This window comes from Bos indicus, chromosome 21, assembly GCF_029378745.1.
Source record: "Bos indicus isolate NIAB-ARS_2022 breed Sahiwal x Tharparkar chromosome 21, NIAB-ARS_B.indTharparkar_mat_pri_1.0, whole genome shotgun sequence".
NCBI classification, from domain to species: domain Eukaryota; kingdom Metazoa; phylum Chordata; class Mammalia; order Artiodactyla; family Bovidae; genus Bos; species Bos indicus.
The window spans coordinates 619,259-641,104 of record NC_091780.1 but is presented as its reverse complement, the minus strand read 5'-3'; the positions used below and the strand labels follow the sequence as shown (position 1 = coordinate 641,104).

The following is a 21,846-nucleotide window of genomic DNA, read 5'->3' as shown; positions in this document are numbered from 1 at the left end:
CAACTTTGGTTTCCTCAGGGTATATACTTAGGAGTGGGATTGCTGGGTCATATGGTGGTTTTATTCCTAGTTTTTTAAGGAATCTCCATACCATCTTCCATAGTGGCTGTATCAATTTACATTCCCATCAGTAGTGCAAGAGCGTTCCCTTTCCCCCACACCCTCTCCAGCATTTATTGTTTGTAGATTTTTTGATGATGGCCATTCTGACCACTGTGAGGTGATATCTCATTGTAGTTTTGATTTGCATTTCTCTAATAATGAGCAGTGTTGAGCATCTTTTCATGTGTTTGTTAGCCATCTGTATGTCTTCTTTGGAGGAATGTCTCTTTAGGTCTTTTCCTACTTTTTGGTTGGGTTGTTTGTTTTTCTGGCATTGAGTTGTATGAGCTGCTTGTATATTTTGGAAATTAATCCTTTGTCAGTTGTTTCATTTGCTATCATTTTCTCCCATTCTGAGGGCTGTCTTTTCACCTTGCTTATCATTTGCTTTGCTGTGCAAAAGCTTTCAAGTTTAATCAGGTCCCACTTGTTTACTTTTGTTTTTATTTCCATTACTCTAGGAGGTGGGTCATAGAGTATCTTGCTTTGATTTATGTCATCAAGTGTTCTATGTTTTCCTCTAAGAGTTTTATAATTTCTGGTCTTACATTTATGTCTTTAATCCATTTTGAGATTATCTTTGTGTAGATGTTAGGAAGTGTTCTAATTTCATTCTTTTACATGTAGCTGTCCAGTTTTCCCAGCACCATTTATTGAAGAGCCTGTCTTTGCCCCATTGTAAATTCTTGCCTCCTTTGTAAAAAATAAGGTACCATAGGTGCATGGGTTTATTTCTGGGCTTTCTATCTTGTTCCATTAGTCTATATTTCTATTTTTGTGTCAGTACCATACTATCTTGATGACTGTAGCTTTGTAGTATAATCTAAAGTCAGGAAGGTTGATTCCTCCAACTCCATTCTTTCTCAAGACTGCTTTGGCTATTGGGGATCTTTTGTGTTTCCATATGAATTGTGAAATTTTTTGTTCTGGTTCTGTGAAAAATGCCATTGGTAATTTGATAGGGATCGCGTTGAATCTTTAGATTGCATTTGGTAGTATAGTCATTTTCACAATATTGATTCTTCCTACCCAGAAACATGGAATATGGCTCCATCTGTTTGTGTCGTCTTTGATTTCTTTCATCAGTGTCTTATACTTTTCTCTGTACAGTTCTTTTGTGTCCTTAGGTAAGTTTATTCCTAGATATTTAATTTTTTTGTTGCAGTGGTAAATGGGATTGATTCCTTAATTTCTCTTCATGATTTTTCATGGTTAGTATATAGAAATGCAAGTGATTTCTGTGTATTGATTTTGTATCTTGCAACTTTGCTAAATTCACTGATTAGCTCTAGTCATTTTCTGATACTGTCTTTAGGGTTTTCTATGTGCAGTATCATGCCATCTGCAGACAGTGAGAGCTTTACTTCTTTTCTGATCTGAATTCCTTTTATTTCTTTTTCTTCTCTGATTACTATAGCTAGGACTTCCAGAACTATGTTGAATAATAGTGGTGAAAGTGGACACCCTTATCTTGTTCCTGATCTTAGGGGGAATGCTTTCAGTTTTTCACCATTGAGAATAATGTTTGCTGTAGACTTATCATATATGCCCTTTGCTGTGTTGAGGAAGGTTCCTTCTGTGTCCACTTTTTGAAGAGTTTTAATCATAAATGGGTGCTAAATTTTGTCAAAGGCTTTTTCTGCATCCACTGAGATGATATGATCTTTTGTTCAATGTGTTAATATGGTGTATCACATTGATTGATTTGCATATATTGAAGAATCCTTGCATTCCTGGTATAAACCCAACTTGATCATGGTGTATGAGCTTTTTGATGTGTTGCTGAATTCTGTTAGCTAAAATTTTGTTGAGGATTTTTGCATCTCTGTTCATCAGTGTTATTGGCCTGGAGGTTTTTTTGTTTGTTTTTTTTTTTTGTTTTGTTTTTTTAATTGTTTTTGTCTGGTTTTAGTATCAGGTTGATGGTGGCCTTGTAGTATAAGTTTGGAAGTGTTCCTTCCTCTGCAATTTTTGAAAGAGTTTTAGAAGGATAGGTATTAGATGTTCTCTAAATGTTTGATAGAATTCTCCTTTGAAGCCATCTCATCCTGGGCTTTTGTTTTTTGGGAGATTTTTTATCACAGCTTCAATTTCAGTGCTTGCAGTTGGGTTGTTCATAATTTCTATTTCTTCCTGGTTCAGTCTTGAGAGATAGAAGTTTTCTAAGGATCTGTCATTTTCTTCCAGGTTATCCATTTTATTACCATACTGCTACTGCTGCTAAGTCACTTCAGTCGTGTCCGACTCTGTGCGATCCCATAGACGGCAGCCCACCAGGCTCCCCCGTCCCTGGGATTCTCCAGGCAAGAACTCTGGACTGGGTTTCCATTTCCTTCTCCAATGCATGAAAGGGAAAAGTGAAAGTGAAGTCGCTCAGTAGTGTCCAACTCTTCGTGACCCCATGGTCTGCAGTCTATCAGGCTCCTCCATTCATGGGATTTTCCAGGCAAGAGTACTGGAGTGGGGTGCCATTGCCTTCTCCGATTTTGTTCATAATAGTCTCATAATCCTTTGTCTTTCTGCATTGTCTGGGGTAACCTCTCATTTTCATTTCTGATTTTGTTGATTTGATTCTTCTCTCTCTCTTTCTTGATGAATCTGGCTAAAGATTTGTCACTCTGTTTATCTTCTCAAAGAACCAGCTTTTAGTTTTATTAATCTTTATTATTGTTTCTTTCATTTCTTTTTCATTTATTTCTGCTTGGATCTTTGTGATTTCTTTCCTTCTACTAATTTCGGGACTTTTCTTTTTTCTTCAGTTGTTTTAGGTGTAAAGTTAGGTTGTCTATTCCACGTTTTTCTTGTTTCTTGAGGTAGGATTGTATTGTCATAAACTTCCCTCTTAGAGCTGCTTTTGCTGCATGCCATAGGTTTTGAGTTGTCATGTTTTCGTTGTCATATTTTTCTAGGAATTTTTTTATTTCCCTTTTATCTTCTTGAGTAACCTGTTGGTGATTTAGAAACATGTTGTTTAATCACCCTGTGTTTGTGTTTCTTACAGGTTTTTTCTTGTAATTGATATCTAGTCTCATAGCGTTGTGGTTGCAGAAGATGCTTGATACGATTTCAATTTTCTTAAATTTACTGAGGTTTGATTTGTGACCTAAGATGTGGTATAGCCTGGAGAATGTTCCATGTGCCCTTGGGAAGAAGGTGTATTCTTCTGCATTTGGACGGAATGTCCTGAAGATATCAATCAGATCCATCGCATCTAATGTGTCATTTAAGACTTGTGTTTCCTTATTAATTTTCTGTTTTGATGATCTGTCCATTGGTGTGAGTGGGGTGTTAAAGTCTCTTCCTATTATGGTGTTCCTGTCAGTTTCTCCTTTTATGTCTGTTAGTGTTTGTCTTATGTATCGAGGTGCTCCTATGTTGGGTGCATAGATATTTAGAATTGTTATGTCTTCCTTTTGGACTGATCCCTTGATCATTATGTAGTGTCCTTCCTTATCTCTTGTACTTTTCTTTACTTTGTCTGATATGAGGATTGCTACTCCAGCTTTCTTTTATTTCCCGTTTGCATGCAATATATTTTTCCATCCTCTCACTTTCAGTCTATATGTGTCTTTAGGTCTAAAGTGGGTTTCTTGTAGATGGCATATATATGAGTCTTGCTTTTGTATCCATTCAGCCAGTCTGTGTCTTTTGGTTGGAGCATTTAATCCATTTACATTTAAAGTAATTATTGCTATATATGTTCCTATTGCCATTTTCTGAATTGTTTGGGGTTGATTTTTTAGATCTTTTCTCTTCTGTTCTATTTCTTGACTGTATAAGTCCTTTTAACATTTGTTGTAAAGCTTGTTTGGTGGTACTGAATTCTCTTAACTTTTGCTTGTCTGAAAAGCTTTTTATTTCTCCATCAATTTTGAATGAGATCCTTGCCAGGTACAGTAATCTTGGTTGTAGATTTTTCCCTTTCAGTACTTGAAATATATCCTGCCATTCCCTTCTGGCCTGAAGAGTTTCTGCTGAAAGATAGCTGTTAAGTGTATGGGGTTCCCTTTGTATGTTACGTGTTGCTTCTCTCTTGCTGCTTTGAATATTCTTTCTTTGTGTTTAGTTTTTGTTACTTTGATTAGTGTTTGTCTTGGCGTGTTTCTCCTTGTGTTTATCCTGTATGGGACTCTGTGAGCCTCTTGGATTTGATGGACTGTTTCCTTTTCCACGTTGGAGAAGTTTTCAACTATAATCTCTCAAAATTTTTCTCATACCCTTTCTTTTTCTCTCATTCTTCTGGGGCCCCTATAATTTGAATGTTGGTGCATTTGCTGTTGTCCCAGAGGTCTCTGAGACTATCCTCAGTTCTTTTCATTCTTTTAATTCTTCTAGGCCTTTGTTAATTGATTCTTGCATTTTCTCCATTTTGTTTTCAAGGTTTTTGATCATCTTTACTATCTTTATTCTGAATTGTTTTTCAGGTAGTTTGTCTGTTTCCTCTTCATTTATTTGGAATTCTGTGTTTCTGGTTTGCTCCTTCATTTGTGTAGTATTTTTCTGCCTTTTCATAATTTTTTCTTCACTTGTTGTGTTTGAAGTCTCCTTTTCCCAGGCTTCAAGCGAAGTTGAATTCTTTCCTTGAAGAAGGCTGAATTATTTCTTTTGGTTTCTGCCCTCCTAAGCCTGGTCCAGTGGTTGTGTAAGCTTTGTGTAGAGTGAGATTTGTGCTGAGTTTTTGTTTGTTTGTTTGTGTTTCCTCTCATGGGTAAGGCTGAGTGGGGTGGTAATCCTGTCTGCTGATGACTGAGTTTGTATTTTTGTTTTGTTTGTTGTTTAGATGAGGCGTCCTGCACAGGGTGCTACTGGTGGTTGGTTGGTGCCGGGTCTTGTGTTCAAGTGGTTTCCTTTGTGTGAGTTCTCACTATTGGATACTCCCTACGGTTAGTTCTCGGGTAGTCTAGGGTCTTGGAGTCAGTGCTCCTACTCCAAAGGTTCAAGACTTGATCTCTGGTCAGAAACAAAGACTCCACAGTGGTTTGTTATGGCATTAAGTGAGATTAAAACAAATATTCGAAAATGAGAAACCAAAGATGAACCCCAGACAAATGGCAGTTACAAAATCAGGCAAATAATAGTTAAAATAATTATATAAATTACACATAACTTATATAAAATACACATAAACTTATACACCCATGAGCAAAGTCAAAACAGTCCAACAAAAATAAAGTACAGTAGATTGATCCAGCAAACAAAGGAAATAAAAAATTATATTTACCAGTTAAGAACAAAACTAACTAAAGCACAAACTGGGCAACAAAACTAAAGCAATGTGCCAAGTGGGGGATAGAGCAATGAAAACAAAACTAACAAATATGTTGAGAGGAAAGGAAGAAAAGAAAAGAAAGAATGGATATGCAAATTAAATAGAGATAGATGAAGATCTATATACATCAAAGATTAACTGCAAGGGGAAAAAACAGTAGGAAAGGCAAAGAAAGGGATAAATATGCCAAAAATACAATAGGTTTTAAAAAATTAAAATTATAAAGAGGAGAAAAGAAAAAAAATGGAAGAAGAAAGAAAAAAGGAAAACTCCACAGAACTACAAAAGCCCAATGTAGAGGCAGAGGTTTATAACAACATTAAAAAGTGTGACTGAATATGCACATATACATACACACCCATGCTGCTGCTGCTGCTAAATCGCTTCAGTCATGTCCGACTCTGTGGGACCCCATAGACGGCAGCCCACCAGGTTCCCCCGTCCCTGGGATTCTCCAGGCAAGAACACTGGACTGGGTTGCCATTTCCTTCTCCAATGCATGAAAGTGAAAAGTGAAAGTGAAGTCGCTCAGTCATGTCCAACTCTTAGCGACCCCATGGACTGTAGCCTACCGGGCTCCTCCATCCATGGGATTTTCCAGGCAAGAGTACTGGAGTAGGGTGCCATTTCCTTCTCCAACACACCCATAGGCAAAATCAAAAAAGTCCAGCAAAAATAAAGTACAGTAGATTGACCCAGTGAACAAAAGAAACCAAAAATTATATCTACCAGAACAAAACTAGCCAAAGCACAAACTAGAAAACAAAACTAAAGCAAAGTGCCAACTGGGGAATAAAGCATTGAAACTAAAACTAACAACTATGTTGAGAGGAAAGGAGAGAAAGAAACAAAAGAAAGAATAGATATGCAAAGTTAGATAAAGGTAGATAAAGAAGATTTATATATGTTAAAGATTAACTGCTAGGGGAAAAGAACCATAAGAAAAGCAAACTGAGAAATATAGAAAAAATAAAAATAGGTTTAAAAAATTAAAAAAAGAGGAAAACTCCACAGAACCGCAGAAGCCCAACGTAGAGGCAGAGGTTTATAACAGTAAAAAGTGTGACTAGAAAAAATAAAGCTCAAAAGCTTAATTAGATTTCACAGTGCCAGTAAAATCGACAGCTACAACAGAGGGGGATAAAAAAGAGAAAAAAGAAAAAAAAATCCAAAAGAATCTACAGAACAAGTCAAAAAATAAGAATAATAAGTGTTTTTCTTGAGTCATTGCTGGGAGTCATAGTCCACTTTACCCGCCTCGGATGCCCTCCACCACTGTGCTGAACTTTGGACCTGCTGTGGGGGCAGATCAGATTCTAATCTGGTTCTACTCCAGTGTGTTCTTGCCTCCAGTGTCCATGCTATCAGAACTAGTGAGTGTTCTTTTGTGGGAGCTCTCAATGACCTTTTCTCTGTTCCATAGAGACAGAGTCTTCCTAGTTGATCGTGTGGATTTAATCTGCAGCTTGTACAGCTGGTGGTAAGGTTTTAGGTCTTCTTCCTTGGCCACACTGCCCCTGGGTTTCAACTGTGGTTACATTTCCACCTATATATGTGGGTCATCCACTGGGGTTTCCTCCCGGGGCTGCCCTGGAGGGCTTGGGTTTGCCCCTGTGAGGGCCAGGTGTGGAGGTGGTGCAGCTGCTTAGGGCGCAAGGGTTCTGGCAGCACCAGGTACTCAGGGGAGTTGGCTGCTAGGGCAGCAGGAAATACAGTGCTCTAGAAGGGTATGGCAACCAGTATTGGCCAGTACGCTCCAGGATTCTTGCCTGGAGAACCCCCTCCTCCCTGACAGAGATGCCTGGCAGGCCACAGTTTACAGGGCGGCAAAGAGCTGCACATGACTGAAGTGACCCTGTGGGCATAGATGCAAGACTTTGTTAGCCTGTGGCAGCTCTGCCCCAGTGAGAGTTGAGCATGAAGGTGATGCAGCTGCTTGGCTTGCAGGGACCCTGGCAGCACCAAGTGTGCAAGGACACGGACTGCCTCCACTGCAGGAGTTAAGTCCCTATCAGAGTCTTTTTTCGAGCCTCTTGTAGCTGGCGATCAAAAGGCCTATCTGTAGCTCTGCCTGTTCAGGCACTTAGAGGGCTACCTTGCCTGGGGTCCTTCTCTGTTGTTCGGTGTGTCAGGCACATAGAGGGGCCCTCCTGGTTGGGATCCTAGTCTGTAGGTTGGCGCCCCTGGCACTTAAAGTGGCACTCTGGGTGGGGTCTTGCTCTGTAGTGCAGTGTGTCAGGCATTTGATGGGCCAGCTGCCGATGCTGGCATTTTGAGGGAGAGACGCTATGGTGATGGCTCCATCCCCTACCCCTGACTCAGCAGTATCGCTTTGCTTCTGTGGCTGCCTGGCTTTCCTCCCTCATATCCCCTCAATCCTTCTCTTTTCCCTCCCAACTCCTCAGTCCATCTCTCCGCACTCAACAGCAGCCCTCGCCCTGGGATTGCAGCACAATCCTTAACTCCAGCTCCCAGCTGCTGGGCCTTCCAGGGGACCTGTGTCCCTGTCCGGGGTGTGTATGGCTGTAGTAAGGACTGTCTGATTCTTATTCCATTTAGGCTGCCACAGATCAGCTGTTTCACTCTCAGCCTTAAATGTTTCTCCTCTGACTCAGACAATTGCCCCATGCAGGGATTGGACCCCTGCCTCAGTTCCCCCACCCACCGAGGGCAGGTCCAGTCCTTCTAACACTCCTGTTTTTCCCATAGTTCCTTCGTCCTACCAAGTTTTGCGTGGTTCTATATATTCTTTTCCACTGGTCAGGTACTATTGTCCCTAACCTGTTAGCTGGTGTTCTGCACGCACTTCTGTCTTTGAAGGCGTATTCCTGATGCATCCTTGGAGAGAGATGTACCCCATGTCCACCTGCTCCTCCACCATCTTGTTCTAGGGAAGATTTTTACCTCTTATTTTTAAGAAAGTTCTATTGGAGTCTGGGGTAAATTGAGGACTATCTTGTAATTAAATGTTAAAAAAAAACACTTAGCTACTGTTCTACTGAAGCTTTTTATTTGTGTATGTTTATTTTATATATACTTATTTATAGTCTGAAATCTTACTGTAAACTGTGTGTCCTAAATAAATAGTATTAATTACACTATTTACTAATGGCTATGCCTGTTTTAATAAAGAATAATCTTTTTGAAGCCGAAACAAACTTAAGTATACATTTTTTGTTTTTTTGCCAACTGTGGAATATCTCATCATATGACCCACAAGCAAGATATTTGCATTATCTCTTCGACATACCGTAATGTTCTCCAAGGACATAAGCATAAATAAGTCACAACTGCTAAATGTGGAAATCCAAATCATTAGGTTCCCAATAAGTAAATGATTCTTGTCTTGTGTTTTTAGGTTCCCAGATTGTGGTGAGCTGTATCCTCGGCTGGTGGACCTGAATTTAGCTGGCGATCCTACTGAAGGAGCCTCAGTGGCAGTGCAGAGGGACTATGGCTTTTGGTGTCCCTGAGAGTTGAAAATTGATCCTGATCTTGGCTGTTGCTTTTTGCACATGCGTGATTGTTCACCTCCTTGTCCAAATATGTACTTTAGGAGAGAAGAGCTTTCATTTGCTCGGTATTTCATAGGATTGATTTCAGTCATTTGCCTCTCCGCCACGTTGTTTACTTTTTTAACTTTTTTGATTGATGTGATAAGATTCCAGTATTCTGAAAGAACCGTTAGAATTTATGCCGTCTGCTACATGATGGTGTTATTAATTTTCTTTATTGGGTTTTTGCTTGAGGACCGAGTCGCCTGCAATTCATCCAGCCCTGCACAGTATAAGGCTTCCACAGTCACCCAAGGATCTCATAACAAAACCTGTATCATGCTCCTTATGATACTCTATTTTTTTCACTATGGCTGGCAGCATTTGGTGGGTGATTCTTACCATCATGTGGTTCTTGGCAGCTGTGCCAAAGTCGGGTAGTGAAGCTATTGGGAAGGAAGCCTTGCTGTTCCATGCCAGTGTGTGGGGCGTCCCTGGAACGCTGACCATCATCCTTTTAGCGATGAATAAAATTGAAGGTGACAGTATCAGTGGCGTGTGTTTTGTTGGCCTCTATGATGTTGATGCCTTGAGGTATTTTGTTCTTGCACCCCTCTGCCTGTATGTGGTATTTGGGGTTTCACTCCTTTTAGCCGGCATTATATCCCTAAACAGAGTGCGAGTTGAGATTCCATTACAAAAGGTGAACCAGGATAAACTGGTGAAGTTTATGATCTGGATTGGTGTTTTCAGCACTCTGTATCTCGTACCACTCATGGTTGTAATTGGATGCTACTTTTATGAGCAAGCTTACCGCGGCATCTGGGAAACAACGTGGATACAAGAACGCTGCAGAGCATATCACATTCCATGTCCATATAAGGTCAGGGAAACCTTGTTCTAAATTTCAAAATATTTAACAGTGAAAAGAGCTAATCTTAGCTGTTTTTCTTTTTTTTTTTTTTAACTCTTCATGAAAAACCTGAACATTAAAATTTTGAAGTGAAGTTAATGAACAAATTTATTGTAATAAGAATGTCATACACACTTTTCTGTTAACATCTTCGTTTTAAAAGATCACTTCCGTGAGTCCAAGCCATGGGCTTTTAAGCACTTTACTTCTGTTATCACAAAATAGTTGCTTGTTGATTACTTAGAAGTCTGCAGGTTTGAGGGGAAGATGTTGATTAAAAGACAGTGTCTGTGGAAATTTTACTGATACTTAGAACTGAAGTTTTAACAGTTTTGAAAAAAAATTAGAATGCATTTGTACAAACAGTTTCATCTTTTAGTTGGCCTTAGTTTTTCTTTTTTGCATACTGAATATTTTGTGATTTATCTTTTAATTTAAAGACATCGGATAATCACAGAATTTTAGATCTAGAGAGGACCTTAGAGATGGTTTATTCAAGTTCCCTCTGTAATTTAGAGTTCTTAAACACCTATCTCATTTGAGGCTTAGAAATGTTAAGTGACTTGCTCACTTTATTAAAGTACTTACGCATTATAGATAACTTCTGTTTACTTGTCTCTTTCCCCTAGTAGACAGTGAACTCTTTAAACACAAGAACATCTTTTTCATATTTTTTCAAAGCATGTTCTATAGGTGAGTAGATGATGGCATTGAGAATGGGAATGTGTAGATTGAGAAGAAAAGACATTTTTAAGAAATGTTCCAGTTTTACTGGAAACAAGGAGTGTGTGATTAGCACATAGTCAATTCTCGTAAATGCTTGATGGCTGAAAATGCCATTTCCTTTTTTATTTTGTGGTGTAAATAATTCTACACAAAATTACATTTTAATTATTATATCTTTATAATTTATATATAATATAGTATTATAAATATTAGCTACTGGCTTTTAAAACACCAACCTATAATTGAGAGGCCAGAAAAAAATGAATAATTGAAATTTTATTACATTTCTTGATAGAATTGCTTATTAAAAACTCTTAATATGAGTTTTCAGGCCTGAAGCTAAGTAATCAAATTTTGCCTCTGATGACAGAGAAAGAGATGATTGAATTACATCATGTGCTTCTCCATGTGAGGTTTCTAGGATTCCAAATATATATTATCTTAGGACTATAAAAGAAATAATATTTGGCTCAGAAATAATGATCTGAAAAATACCAGACCTCAAACATGTAAAATAGTAAATTAGAGTAGTTGGTACGCCACTATTTTCAAAATATTCCTGAGAATCTTTTAGCATCTTTAGAACCAGTTTGAGCTATATAAAAACCTGGGTGTGTATTCATTTCTTTACAGTCGTAGGTTCTATAAGTGTTTTTTATTTCCAACTTCCAGAAATAATGTTGGATTTCCAACATCCTAAAAAGAATAGAAAATGGTATAATAACTAACATAGTTATTAAGGTATAAAGTCTGGGTCAGGAATCCTGGCTTCATATCTCACTCTTATTATTTACTAGTTTTATAGTTTTAGATCAACTTCACCTCTTTCCACTTCAATTCCTCATCTGTAGAATGAGTAATGGAATCTCATAGTAATAAGAGAGTAATCATGTTAGATAGAAATAGTAGTAGAATCTGTATCCTAGGACTGTTTTTAGGCATCTACATGCAGTTAGAAGAGTGCCTTCTGTATAAAAAGTGCTCGAATGTTAGTTCTGTTACTCATTTTTTAATTTATTGTTGCTTCTGTTACTGTTATTTACACACACACATACGTACATAAACTGTTTTTTAAACCGTTCAGTACCAAACTTTAGCAAATGCCATGTTTAAGTTATTGAGAATATACACGACAGTATGTGTACCACTAACTTGTTCATTTTAACTGCAGTAGAGAGATTCAATGGACAAATATACTTTAATTCATTTACTCATTATTTTGCTGAGGGACGTAGAGTTCCAAGTGTTTTACTGTTGTAATACCTATCTTCCTTGTACATGACTAAGAATGTTCATGGGGTGTATACCCAAAAGTGTAGTCCCAGCCTTTTAACATATAGGCATCTTCAACTCAAGTGGTTATTTTAATTGACACTGGCAGTATAGAGTTGGAATGCCCCATTTCACCCCATCTTGGTGTTCTCAGGCTTTTAAGTTTTTGTCAACCTTTGAAACAATATCTCAAGCCTGTCTTGATGTTTATTTTTATTTCCCTTATGCCTCGTTGTTTTCATATGTGTGTTGGCTGTTTGGGGTTTCTCTTCTGTGATTTGCCTATTTGTTGCCTTTGTCCTCTGCTCTGTCATGTTATTTGCCTTCTGTTGTTATTCTTGTTTAAATTCTTCTTCAGTTACTTGCATTGCAGATATCTTATCCTGCTCTCTAGCTTGCCTTTTTACTTTGTGTTTTCTTTGCCTTTTGTGTTTTCAGAAATCCCTGCCTACCTCTAAAAATCATAAAAATGGTCTGCCATTTTTTCCCAGCAGTTTTTAAAATTTGATCTTTTAATTCATGACTCTGATCTCTTGAAATTCATTTTTATCTGTGTTATGAGTAACAATTTTAGTTTTTCATATGAATGGTGCTTTTTGCCACATTTATCATGTGAATAATAATGCATTACTGTAACATACAAGTTCCATTTTTAGGCTGTCTTATTTACTGCTCTGTTTGAACAACCTTGTTTCAATCCCACATTTCCTCTACCTTATGCTTCTTCAAAATTATTTTAACTGTTCCTGGCACTCTTCTGTTTGAATTTTAGAATAATTTCTTCATGAGAAACAGTTTGCATTTTGTTGAAATTGTTTTAGGTTTTAAATGAATCCAGGGGAAATTTCTGTCTTTGTGATACTGAGTTTTAGTATCTTTTTGTTTCTTGATGTATGTATTCATTGATTTGTTCCTAGGTACCTTACAGTATTTGTTTCAATTGTGAATGAGATCTTTTCTGTTACATTTTTCAGTTGGTTTTTGGTGGTCTACAAGAATGCCACTGATTTTTGTATATTGACCTTATATTGAGCATCCCTGCTGAACTCTTCTGCTAGCTCTATGCTAAGTCACTTCAGTCGTATCCGACTCTGTGTGACCCCATAGACGACAGCCCACCAGGCTCCCCCATCCCTGGGATTCTCCAGGCAAGAACACTGGAGTGGGTTGCCATTTCCTTCTCCAATGCATGAAAGTGAAAATTGAAAGTGAAGTCGCTCAGTCGTGTCCGACCCTCAGCAACCCCATGGACTGCAGCCTTCCAGGCTCCTCCATCCATGGGATTTTCCAGGCAAGAGTACTGGAGTGGGTTGCCATTGTGTGTAAATTCTCTTATGTATTCTTTGTAGAAATCCTGTTGCTGCAAGCAAGGCCAAGTTCATATCTCACATTCCAGTTCTTATATTTTATTTAAGATTTTTGTGTCTATACTCAGGAGAGATATAGACTGCGATATTAATAGTTTTTCTTTTCTTGCCACGTATTTTTCCTTTTTGGTGTCAAGGCTGTAATAGCTTCATAAAGTGAGGTCTTTTCCTCCTGTTCTTGGAAACAGTTTTTACAATGAATAGGGACTGTCTGCTCTTTGAAAGAGTCGGTGTTTCATCCTGTAAAAATCCTCTGTCATGGTATCTTTGAAGTAAAGAGAGAGAAATTTCATCTTTCCAAACTGAAATTCTGTAATTCTCCATTCCTCCCTGTCTCCTGGCCTTTGGCAACCATTGTTCTACTTTATGTCTCTATGAATTTGATTGCTCTGGGTACCTCATATTAATGAAACTCAAACACTATAAGTATAATATTAGTTTTCATTCAGGATTTTACTTCAGAGGAATTTTATACAGACTTGTAAACTGAGCACTAGAGCTATTGAATTCCTATTTGAAGTAATATCCATACATAATTGAATATGATTTACTGTTACTGACCATGCCTAAAAGAATGCTTCTCAAGTTTTGATGATAATTCCTAATGAGAGGTTTTTAAAATGTATTAAGTAATGATGTTATCCTTGAGGTAGCTGCCTCAGGTCTTGGAGAACGTAATATTTGAATGTATGTTCACGTGACTATCAGTGCGGTTTCTATCAGTGTCATTTCTCATACTAATGAAACTTTCAAACATTTGAAAATTGCTTGAGGTAGTTGATCACATTGTTTCAAAATACCCAGTTGGGTTAAAGTAAATGTCATGTATTTAAGTCCCTGATTTGAAGAAAAGTGGGCTTGTGTAAAGTATTTTAAAATATTTAAAATGGATGTCCATGCTGAAAACAGGAATTCACTGCTTGGATTTTAAAATGCTTTATACCAACTGTTTTTTGCAAGAACACTTTTTAAAAAATGTGTGTTAAATAATTCTTGAGAATGTAATATTTAATGCCTGAAAAGAGTTGGTCATGAAATATAGCTTGAGTTTTCAGAATAATGTATATTTTACAGTTTAAAATCAGTAAAGTTTATTCCTAGAATATGTTTCATCTTATGTATTATTTAAGTAACAGTAATTTTCCAGGTACTTAGGTTTTTTTGTTGTTGTTGTTGTTGTTTTTGTTGTTGTTTTTTGTTTTGCCTTGTAAAGTATTTCCTCCTATTTATTTAGGGGCTTCTAAGAGGCTCAAATGATTTTATGAAAGAGTTACACATTTCAAAGTTTGTTGGTATTTCTAGAAAGCCATTCACATGTAACATATTTATTAAAAACATGGGGTTTAAAGTCCCATCTGTAACACTTTGAGTCTCAGTTTCCTCATGTAAATATAGGGAATACTATGTTAAATACAGTAATATCTACCTCATACGTGGCTGTGAAGATTAAATGAGAAAATAAAGTTAAGCCTCTTACTAGAATGCCATACACAAAGAAAAATTTCATTATTCTGTTGTCACAAGTACATAATTCCTGAGGTTTAAAAAAAAGTTGTTCTTATATTCTGTATTAGAATCCTCATTTTGTCTTTTAAACATTGATTTTTCAAAAGAATATGTTTCCTTTCCTAAAGTTTCCCCTTCGTGTTTTTCTCTTTCATCCATCTAATCCAATTATCTATGTCCCAAGGAATTTTGATACTAGAACCTGTGTTTCAATAATAGAAATGTGTTACCGTAATAGAAGCAGCTTAGCCAGAACTGTCAAGTTCACATTAGAGCCATTTGTAGAATTTTTTAAAAAATTATTTGTGTAGAAAACAAACAAAAAACCCATTATTTCTATTTTCAGCCCCAGAAGGCAGCCCATCTGTTGTTTATCTAATCCTGATTCAGAAACATACAAAAATAGAATCATAACATCATATATAACTTATGATTTTAGCTTCATTTTCTGATAACAGTGTTTCCCCTTCACCAGATAATACCAAAAGGAATCAGCATTGTTTATGAAAGGACCATAAGGAAATTGGTATGTTTTGCTCTTCCAACATTAATGACAGCAAATAATTCTCTATAAATATATAGTATATACTACTAAATTTTTTTTCCTGCTACTAATCTTTAAAGTGGTAAGTATCCTGCCTGTGACTTCCTAGTACCAAACTGATTTTCCCTCAAAATTGTTCAGTGCCTGTAATAGAGGGAAAGAGGGAGAGTTACTGAAAAAATATTCGAAGTCTCTTATAGGAAAATATTTTGAAATATTATATTTTAGAAGTATAGACTATTAAATTTATTTTAAAAGTATACATCCTATTATGTACAGGCTGTAAAATGCTATCAAAGGGCACTTTTAGATAAATACTTTAAAATATACTAGTCATTTTGGCCTGCGCTAAACAGATTAAATAGCCTAAGCCATGAGTTCCATTTTAGTCTTAACTCAGATCAGCTGGTCATGGTGGTGGTGGTCATTCATTAAGTCATGTCCGACTCTTTGTGACACATGAACTGCAGCACTCCAGGCTTCCCTGTCCTTCACTATGGAAGAGCCCCATCTTCGTCTTTTTGGGCTACTGTTATAAAGCCCATAGACTAGCTGATAAACAACAGAAAGTTGTTTCTTGTAGGCCTAGAGGCTGGGGAGTCCCAAGATCACCAACAGGTGCCACATCTGGTGAGGCCTGTTTCCTGGTTCCTAGACTGCCTGCTGCTTCTCCCTGTCCTCGCAGCACGGGAGCCCATTCCCTCCTGGCCTGACCCCTCCCAGAGTGCCTGCCTCCTCGAATCATCACCACGTGCCGGGTGAAGTTTGAGGGCCCATAAACCGTCAGCCCATTGCAATCCCTAAGTATACTCTGCATTATTTCAGTCCTTTGATATAATTCGAGCTTTCCTAATGGCCCAATACATATTCTTTTTGTTATATGTTCCTTGGGCTCTTGAAAATAGTATGTATCAGTGGGAATGCAATCTTCCATGTATATTAGTTACATCAGGTTTGTCACTCATGTAATTCAGATTCCGGTAGCCACGTTGAATAAAAGCAGAAGTAGGTGAAATTACCTGTAATATATTTTATTTTAACACACCCCAAACATTATCATTTCAGTGTGTAATCAACATGATAAAACCTAATGAAATAGTTCACGTTCTTTTTTTCATGCTAAGTCTTTAAAATCCAGTGTGTGTTTTAGGCTTGCAGCACATCTCATTGTAGAGCCAGCCACATTTCAGGTACTTCATGGCTGCAGGTGACTACGTACCAGGGGGCCCAGTTCCATGAGAGATATGTCTTTAACGTCTCCCACTGGGATTATGAACTCGGCTATTACTCCTTTTCTATTTCTGTCAGTTTTTATGTATTGATATGTTGAGGTTATGTTATTAGGTACATTCACATTTAGAATCCTCATCTTCTTGCTAGACTGAACTTGTATCAGTATGAGATGCTCCTTTTTATCACTAGTAATGCTTCTTTCTTTAGACACTATTTGACAGTGATATTGCCACATCAGTTTTCTGTCCTTGTTGGCCTGGGTATCTTTTAGGTTCACCTGTCTAAAAGATATTCCATCTTAACATGTAGCTCTGTGAAGAGTGTATAGTTTTCATTGGAATCAGTTTGACACTTTATCTTTTAATGAGAATATTGGCTCTGTTTATAATGTTGATATTCAATGTGTAGACACCATGTTGCTGTGTGTTTTCTATTTGTCCCACCTAGTCTGTGTTCTTTGCTCTTGCCTTCTTTTAGAAGTATGAAGTGTTTCTCTGGTTCTGTGCTCCTCTGTCAGGTTGTTGGGTGCACATTTGCAGATACAGCGTGTGTTTTGCATTCAAGTCTAACTTAGTACTTTTACTGCCTCCCTGACATGACTATTTCCTCCTTGTCACTGTTACACTTTAAACTGTTAGATATATTTTTGGCGTTAACATCATTGTTTTGAAGAGTTAATATTTACCCTCACAGTTACCTCATTGTTGGTCTTTACTTGTTTTTTATATTTCCATCAGAGACTACTTTTCTTTTTCCCAAAGCACTACGTTAATATTTTTTTTAGTTCATGTCTGTGGGTAATGAGTTGTCTCATTTCCATTTGCCCTAAAAGTCTCTATTTCACTTTCACTTTTGAAGAGTGTTTTTGTTGGGTATAGAATTCCCGGTTGACAGGTTTTTTTTTTTCAGCATTTTACAGATGCCAATCCATTATCTCCTGACTTCCTTGTTCTTGGAAAGTCAGCTCTCAGTGTTGTTGTGCCTTTAAAAGCCACACCTTTCTTCCTCTGAGCGCTTGAACACTTTCTTCTTACCTTAGGCACACGCAGAGCTGTTGAAACCAATGTGTGGTTTTCATTTTTGAGTCAATGGTCTGATTCTTGAACCAACTCTTGCCACTGTCCCTGTCAGTCTGTTCAGTCGCTCCGTGTCTGACCCGTTGCAACCCCATGGACTGCAGCACGCCAGGCTTCCCTGTCCATCACCAACTCCTGGAACTTGCTCAAGCTCATGTCCATCGAGTTGGTGATGCCGTCCAACCACCTCATCCTCTGTTATCCCCTTCTCCTCCTGCCTTCAGTCTTCCCCATCATCAGGTTCTTTTCCAATGAGTCACTTCTTTGCATCAGGTGGCCAAAGTATTGGAGCTTCAGCATCAGTCTTTCCAATGAATATTCAGGGATGATTTGCATCAGGATTGACTGATTGGATCTCCTAATACTCTATGGAGCTCTCAAGAGTCTTCTCCAAGTCCCCAGTTTAGAAGCATTGATTCTTTGGTGTTCTCCCTTCTTCATGGGCCAACTCTCATATCCATACATGACTACTGGAAAAACCATTGCTTTGACTCAATGAACCTTTGTTGGCAGAGTAATGTCTCTGCTTTTTATTATGCTGTCTAGGTTTGTCATAGGTTTCCTTCCAAGGAGCAAGCACCTTTTAATTTCACCATCTGCAGTAATTTTGGAGCCCAAGAAAATAAAGTTTGTCACTGTTTCCATTGTTGCCCCATTTATTTGCCACGAAGTGATGGGGCCGGATGCCATGATCTTCATTTTTTGAATGTTGAGTTTTATGCCAGCTTTTTCACTCTCCCCTTTCACTTTCATTAAGAGGCTCTTTCGTTTCAACCCCTGGAGGCATTTCTTATTCCCCGTTCTGTCTTTTCTCCACCATGAGGGTCCCCATTTATAGTTTTTAACAACGTAGTTTCCCAACAGGCTCCTTCAATATAGTCTATACTTTCTTCCTCTTATATATATATTTTAACCAATCCATCCTTCAGTTCACTGATCCTCTCTTCAGCCATGTCCAATCTGATGTTAAGCCCAGAGACTGAGGTCTTAAATTCAGTCACTGTTATTGTAAAGTTTGAGAGTCGGTTTTGATTCTCAGAAATTTTTCCTTTTGTCAAGTATAGTTTTGAACAGGTGGCGCTGGCATCTGATACCTGTAGCATACCTCTGATATGCTTATATACATCTGATACCACTGGATCTGGTTCAGTTTTTTTTTCTCTTGGTCCTTTTTTTTGTTACACCCTCTTTTGCTTTTTTGATTGCATGTTGGACATTATGTTTGGAAAACCCTAGAGGTTCTGAGTGATGCTGCCTTCTCCAGAGTTTCCTCTGACACAGACCTACAGTGGGGACAGAGCTGTCTGTTCACTCAGGGCCTGAGGGACTTTAGGCTGGGGGGTCCTTGTAAGTTCAGTTCTCAGCAGCCTTCACCCACCTTCCCCCCCGACCCCAGGGAGGAGCTTTCCAGCATCTCCAGCGTCTGGAAGCCTGGGGTGCCTCCCAGGCCCCCCCTTCTCGGCAGGTTCCAAAGCCCACCGTCTGTCTGCTGAGCACCACGAGGTGACTGATACTCAGCATTCAGCCACTTATGCAGAGTGTTGGGTACGTTTTCTGACATCTGGACTGACTCGTCAGGCCTGCGCTCGATTTTTTGTCTCCACAGCCCAAGGAACCCTCCAGAGCTGTGTTAGCCATCCCCCTCTACTTGACTTTTTCCCTGCCTTTTCTTCACGGAGTCTGCTTTGCTCAGATGCCCGAGGGAAGGAGCGGCCCTCTCAGTCTCTAGCTCCCTCACTGGGCTTCCCTTTTGTTTAAAATCTTAGATTGTGGCTGCCTAAGGACCTCTTTTAAACCGTATTTAGCTTTTCTAGCTCTTGGTAGGCTGACCTACAAGCTGCTTGCATCTGTCACTGGAAGTGGAGACACCCTGGGGGTCTTCTGTCATCTGAAGCCACATGTAACAGTAACAGTAATTGTATAGATCAAGTTTATTTGATACTGGAGAAAACAAGAACCAGGGGTCCTTGCTTGGTACCCATGGTTGTGTTTCTGATCACAATCCCCAGCTTGCCCGGGCTGTTTCAGTGCCCCGTGAACTTGGGAAGGAGGTGGAGCAAGCAGCCCACACAGCCTGGAGACAGAGAAGCTGGTCTCCCCTCTTCCCTTGCCCCTGCCAGCCTAGGGCAGGCCTTGCAATGACGGGCTGCTGGTGGTGGAGGAGAAGGCTGAGGATGGAGGGGTTATGTGACCTGTACTCTGTGACATGGTCACATGTGGGTTTTCTTTTTCAGTTTGAAAAAATGACTGCTTTAAAAAAAGAAAAAAAGAGAAAAAATGACTGCTTTTAGTCTTCCCTCCAGTTTCACTTTAAGGTGGAAAATGAAGATTTTATTTGTAAAGTTGAGCACAGAGACCTTATAGTCTTTTTGAAAGCAACAGTTGAGGTTTTAAAAACACATCTCAGAGAACTCCAGTAGATAAAGCCCCAAAAAGAGAACGTGTTCAGGGTGAACTGTGGGTGGGACCCCAAACTGTACTCTGTCTCTCCCAGAGTCTGTAATTGCTGAGATGGGTGGATATAGGACCCCAAGCACCCTGGGGAACAAGGTCCTCAAGTGACAGCAGAGGTCCGGGCTGAAACAGGAGCAGTGTGGAGAGCCGCGAGGGTGGGAGTGGGGCCAGGAGAGGGGTGAGAGACTCAGGCGGTTTCTGGGAGGCGCTGGCTGTCATGGCTCGAGGTAGGGACACCCCTGAACCTCCACCTTGCAGCCCCCATGGGGCAGAGTTTTCTGGCATCCCAGGGTTGAAGTTAAGAGGGCAAGTTCGCAGCAGGTTGAAAGAACCCCTGTACCCACTGTGGGTTCATTTTAAGTGCCTGGAGTGGGGTTGGTCAAGCCCTTGCTGAGCTCGAGTGAGGGAGTCAGTCAGGGAGGACTGAGCTCAGGGTGAGAGTGAGGGGCAGCTAGCGTGGTGAGTCCTCCTCAGCCAGGTGGGTTCTGGGGACGCCCTTGAGTTCATCGGTGCCCTTTCAGTAGCCTCACTGGAGGCTTGTTTGTGGCTTAAAGGGGGCAGAAGCCCACTTAGAAGATGTGCTCATGAAAGGTTGTTGTTGAATCACACGAATACACTGGGATTCTTGGCCCCCGGAGGAGAAGAATTCAATCCGGGGCCAGAGACGAGGCTTGATTGCTCAGAGCTTTTGTGTAATAAAGTTTTATTAAAGTATAAAGGAGATAGAGAAAGCTTCTGACATAGGCATCAGAAGGGGGCAGAAAGAGTACCCACTTGCTAGTGTTAACAATGAGGTTATATAATCCAAAGAATGTCTGGAGGTTGTAAAAACCTCATCAGACCTACTCCCATAATTTACATTTTAAGATAACACTGTCCTCAGGCAAGATACATCCTTGTAAAGACCAGGTCTACTCCCATAATTAACATTTTAAGATAACAGAAGGTTGAATCCAAAGACTGTCCTTAGGCAGGATACATTATTGTTATATAATCCTAAGGAATGTGGAGAAAGAAAAAAAGTTTGTCCTTTCTTCCTCCTTGAGAATTCCAGACCCTTCTCTCCTTGGGGACCCCTAGACTCCCTACCAACCTGCCTAGGAAATGTCTCTCTCACTCATTCCCAGGGGTGGTGGTTTCTGAAGGAGTTTATACTGGTCGGTTCGACTGTGACCCAGTACCTTGCAGGCTCATGTTTGACAGGGGGCCTGAGCTGTGGGCACAGCCTTTCTTCTCCCACACCCCACGCTTACTTGTCATCTTTTTGGCAGCCCCTCCCCCCTCTCTGCACCCTTGACGGTGGGCCTGAGCCCAGCCCCCCTGTTACTACGGAGCCCCTTGTGACTGACAGCGTTCCGGTTTCGGGTTCCTGGGAGACGTGGTGGAGGCAGAGCCTTCGTGCCATTTCTCCTTGAGACAGCGGTGCTGGTGATCATAGTGTGAGAGCAGTGGTCATAGTGTGAGAGCGGTGTGTGTGACAGCTGTGTGTGATAGCAGTGTGTGTGAGAGCGGTGGTCATAGTGTGAATAGTGGTGGTTGTCGTGTGAGATCGGTGGTGATAGGTCAGGAGCCGAGGTATCCTACCGTGAAACAACGGTCGCCCCCGAGTGGGGGGCTGCCCCCATCTGTGAGGATGGGTCGCAGAATGGCCCGCCTGTGGGCGTTATTCCAGTGCTGCAACCCCAAGGCAAAGGCCAAGACAAGGAAGAACGTGGCCTCGGCCCACGTCCTGGAAGCAGAGTGGCCTGAGGTGAGAGCAGCCAGGGGCTGGGCCCGTCAGATTGGCCCTCACCCGGCGAAGCATTGGGGTTGTGTTTCATTTTGTTAGCATGGCTGTGGGCCCTGCCAGCCAGGGTGTTTTGGCCTTAGTGGGCAGGATCGACCCCAGCA

General features: G+C 39.9%; 2 pseudogenes; both read left to right on the top strand.

Annotated features, from left to right (window-relative positions):
* Nucleotides 1–21,846, top strand: part of LOC109575113 (ankyrin repeat domain-containing protein 26-like) — a 502,197-nt pseudogene that overhangs the window by 308,996 nt on the left and 171,355 nt on the right.
* On the top strand, nucleotides 8,649–10,671 carry LOC109575114 (frizzled-3 pseudogene; annotated as a pseudogene).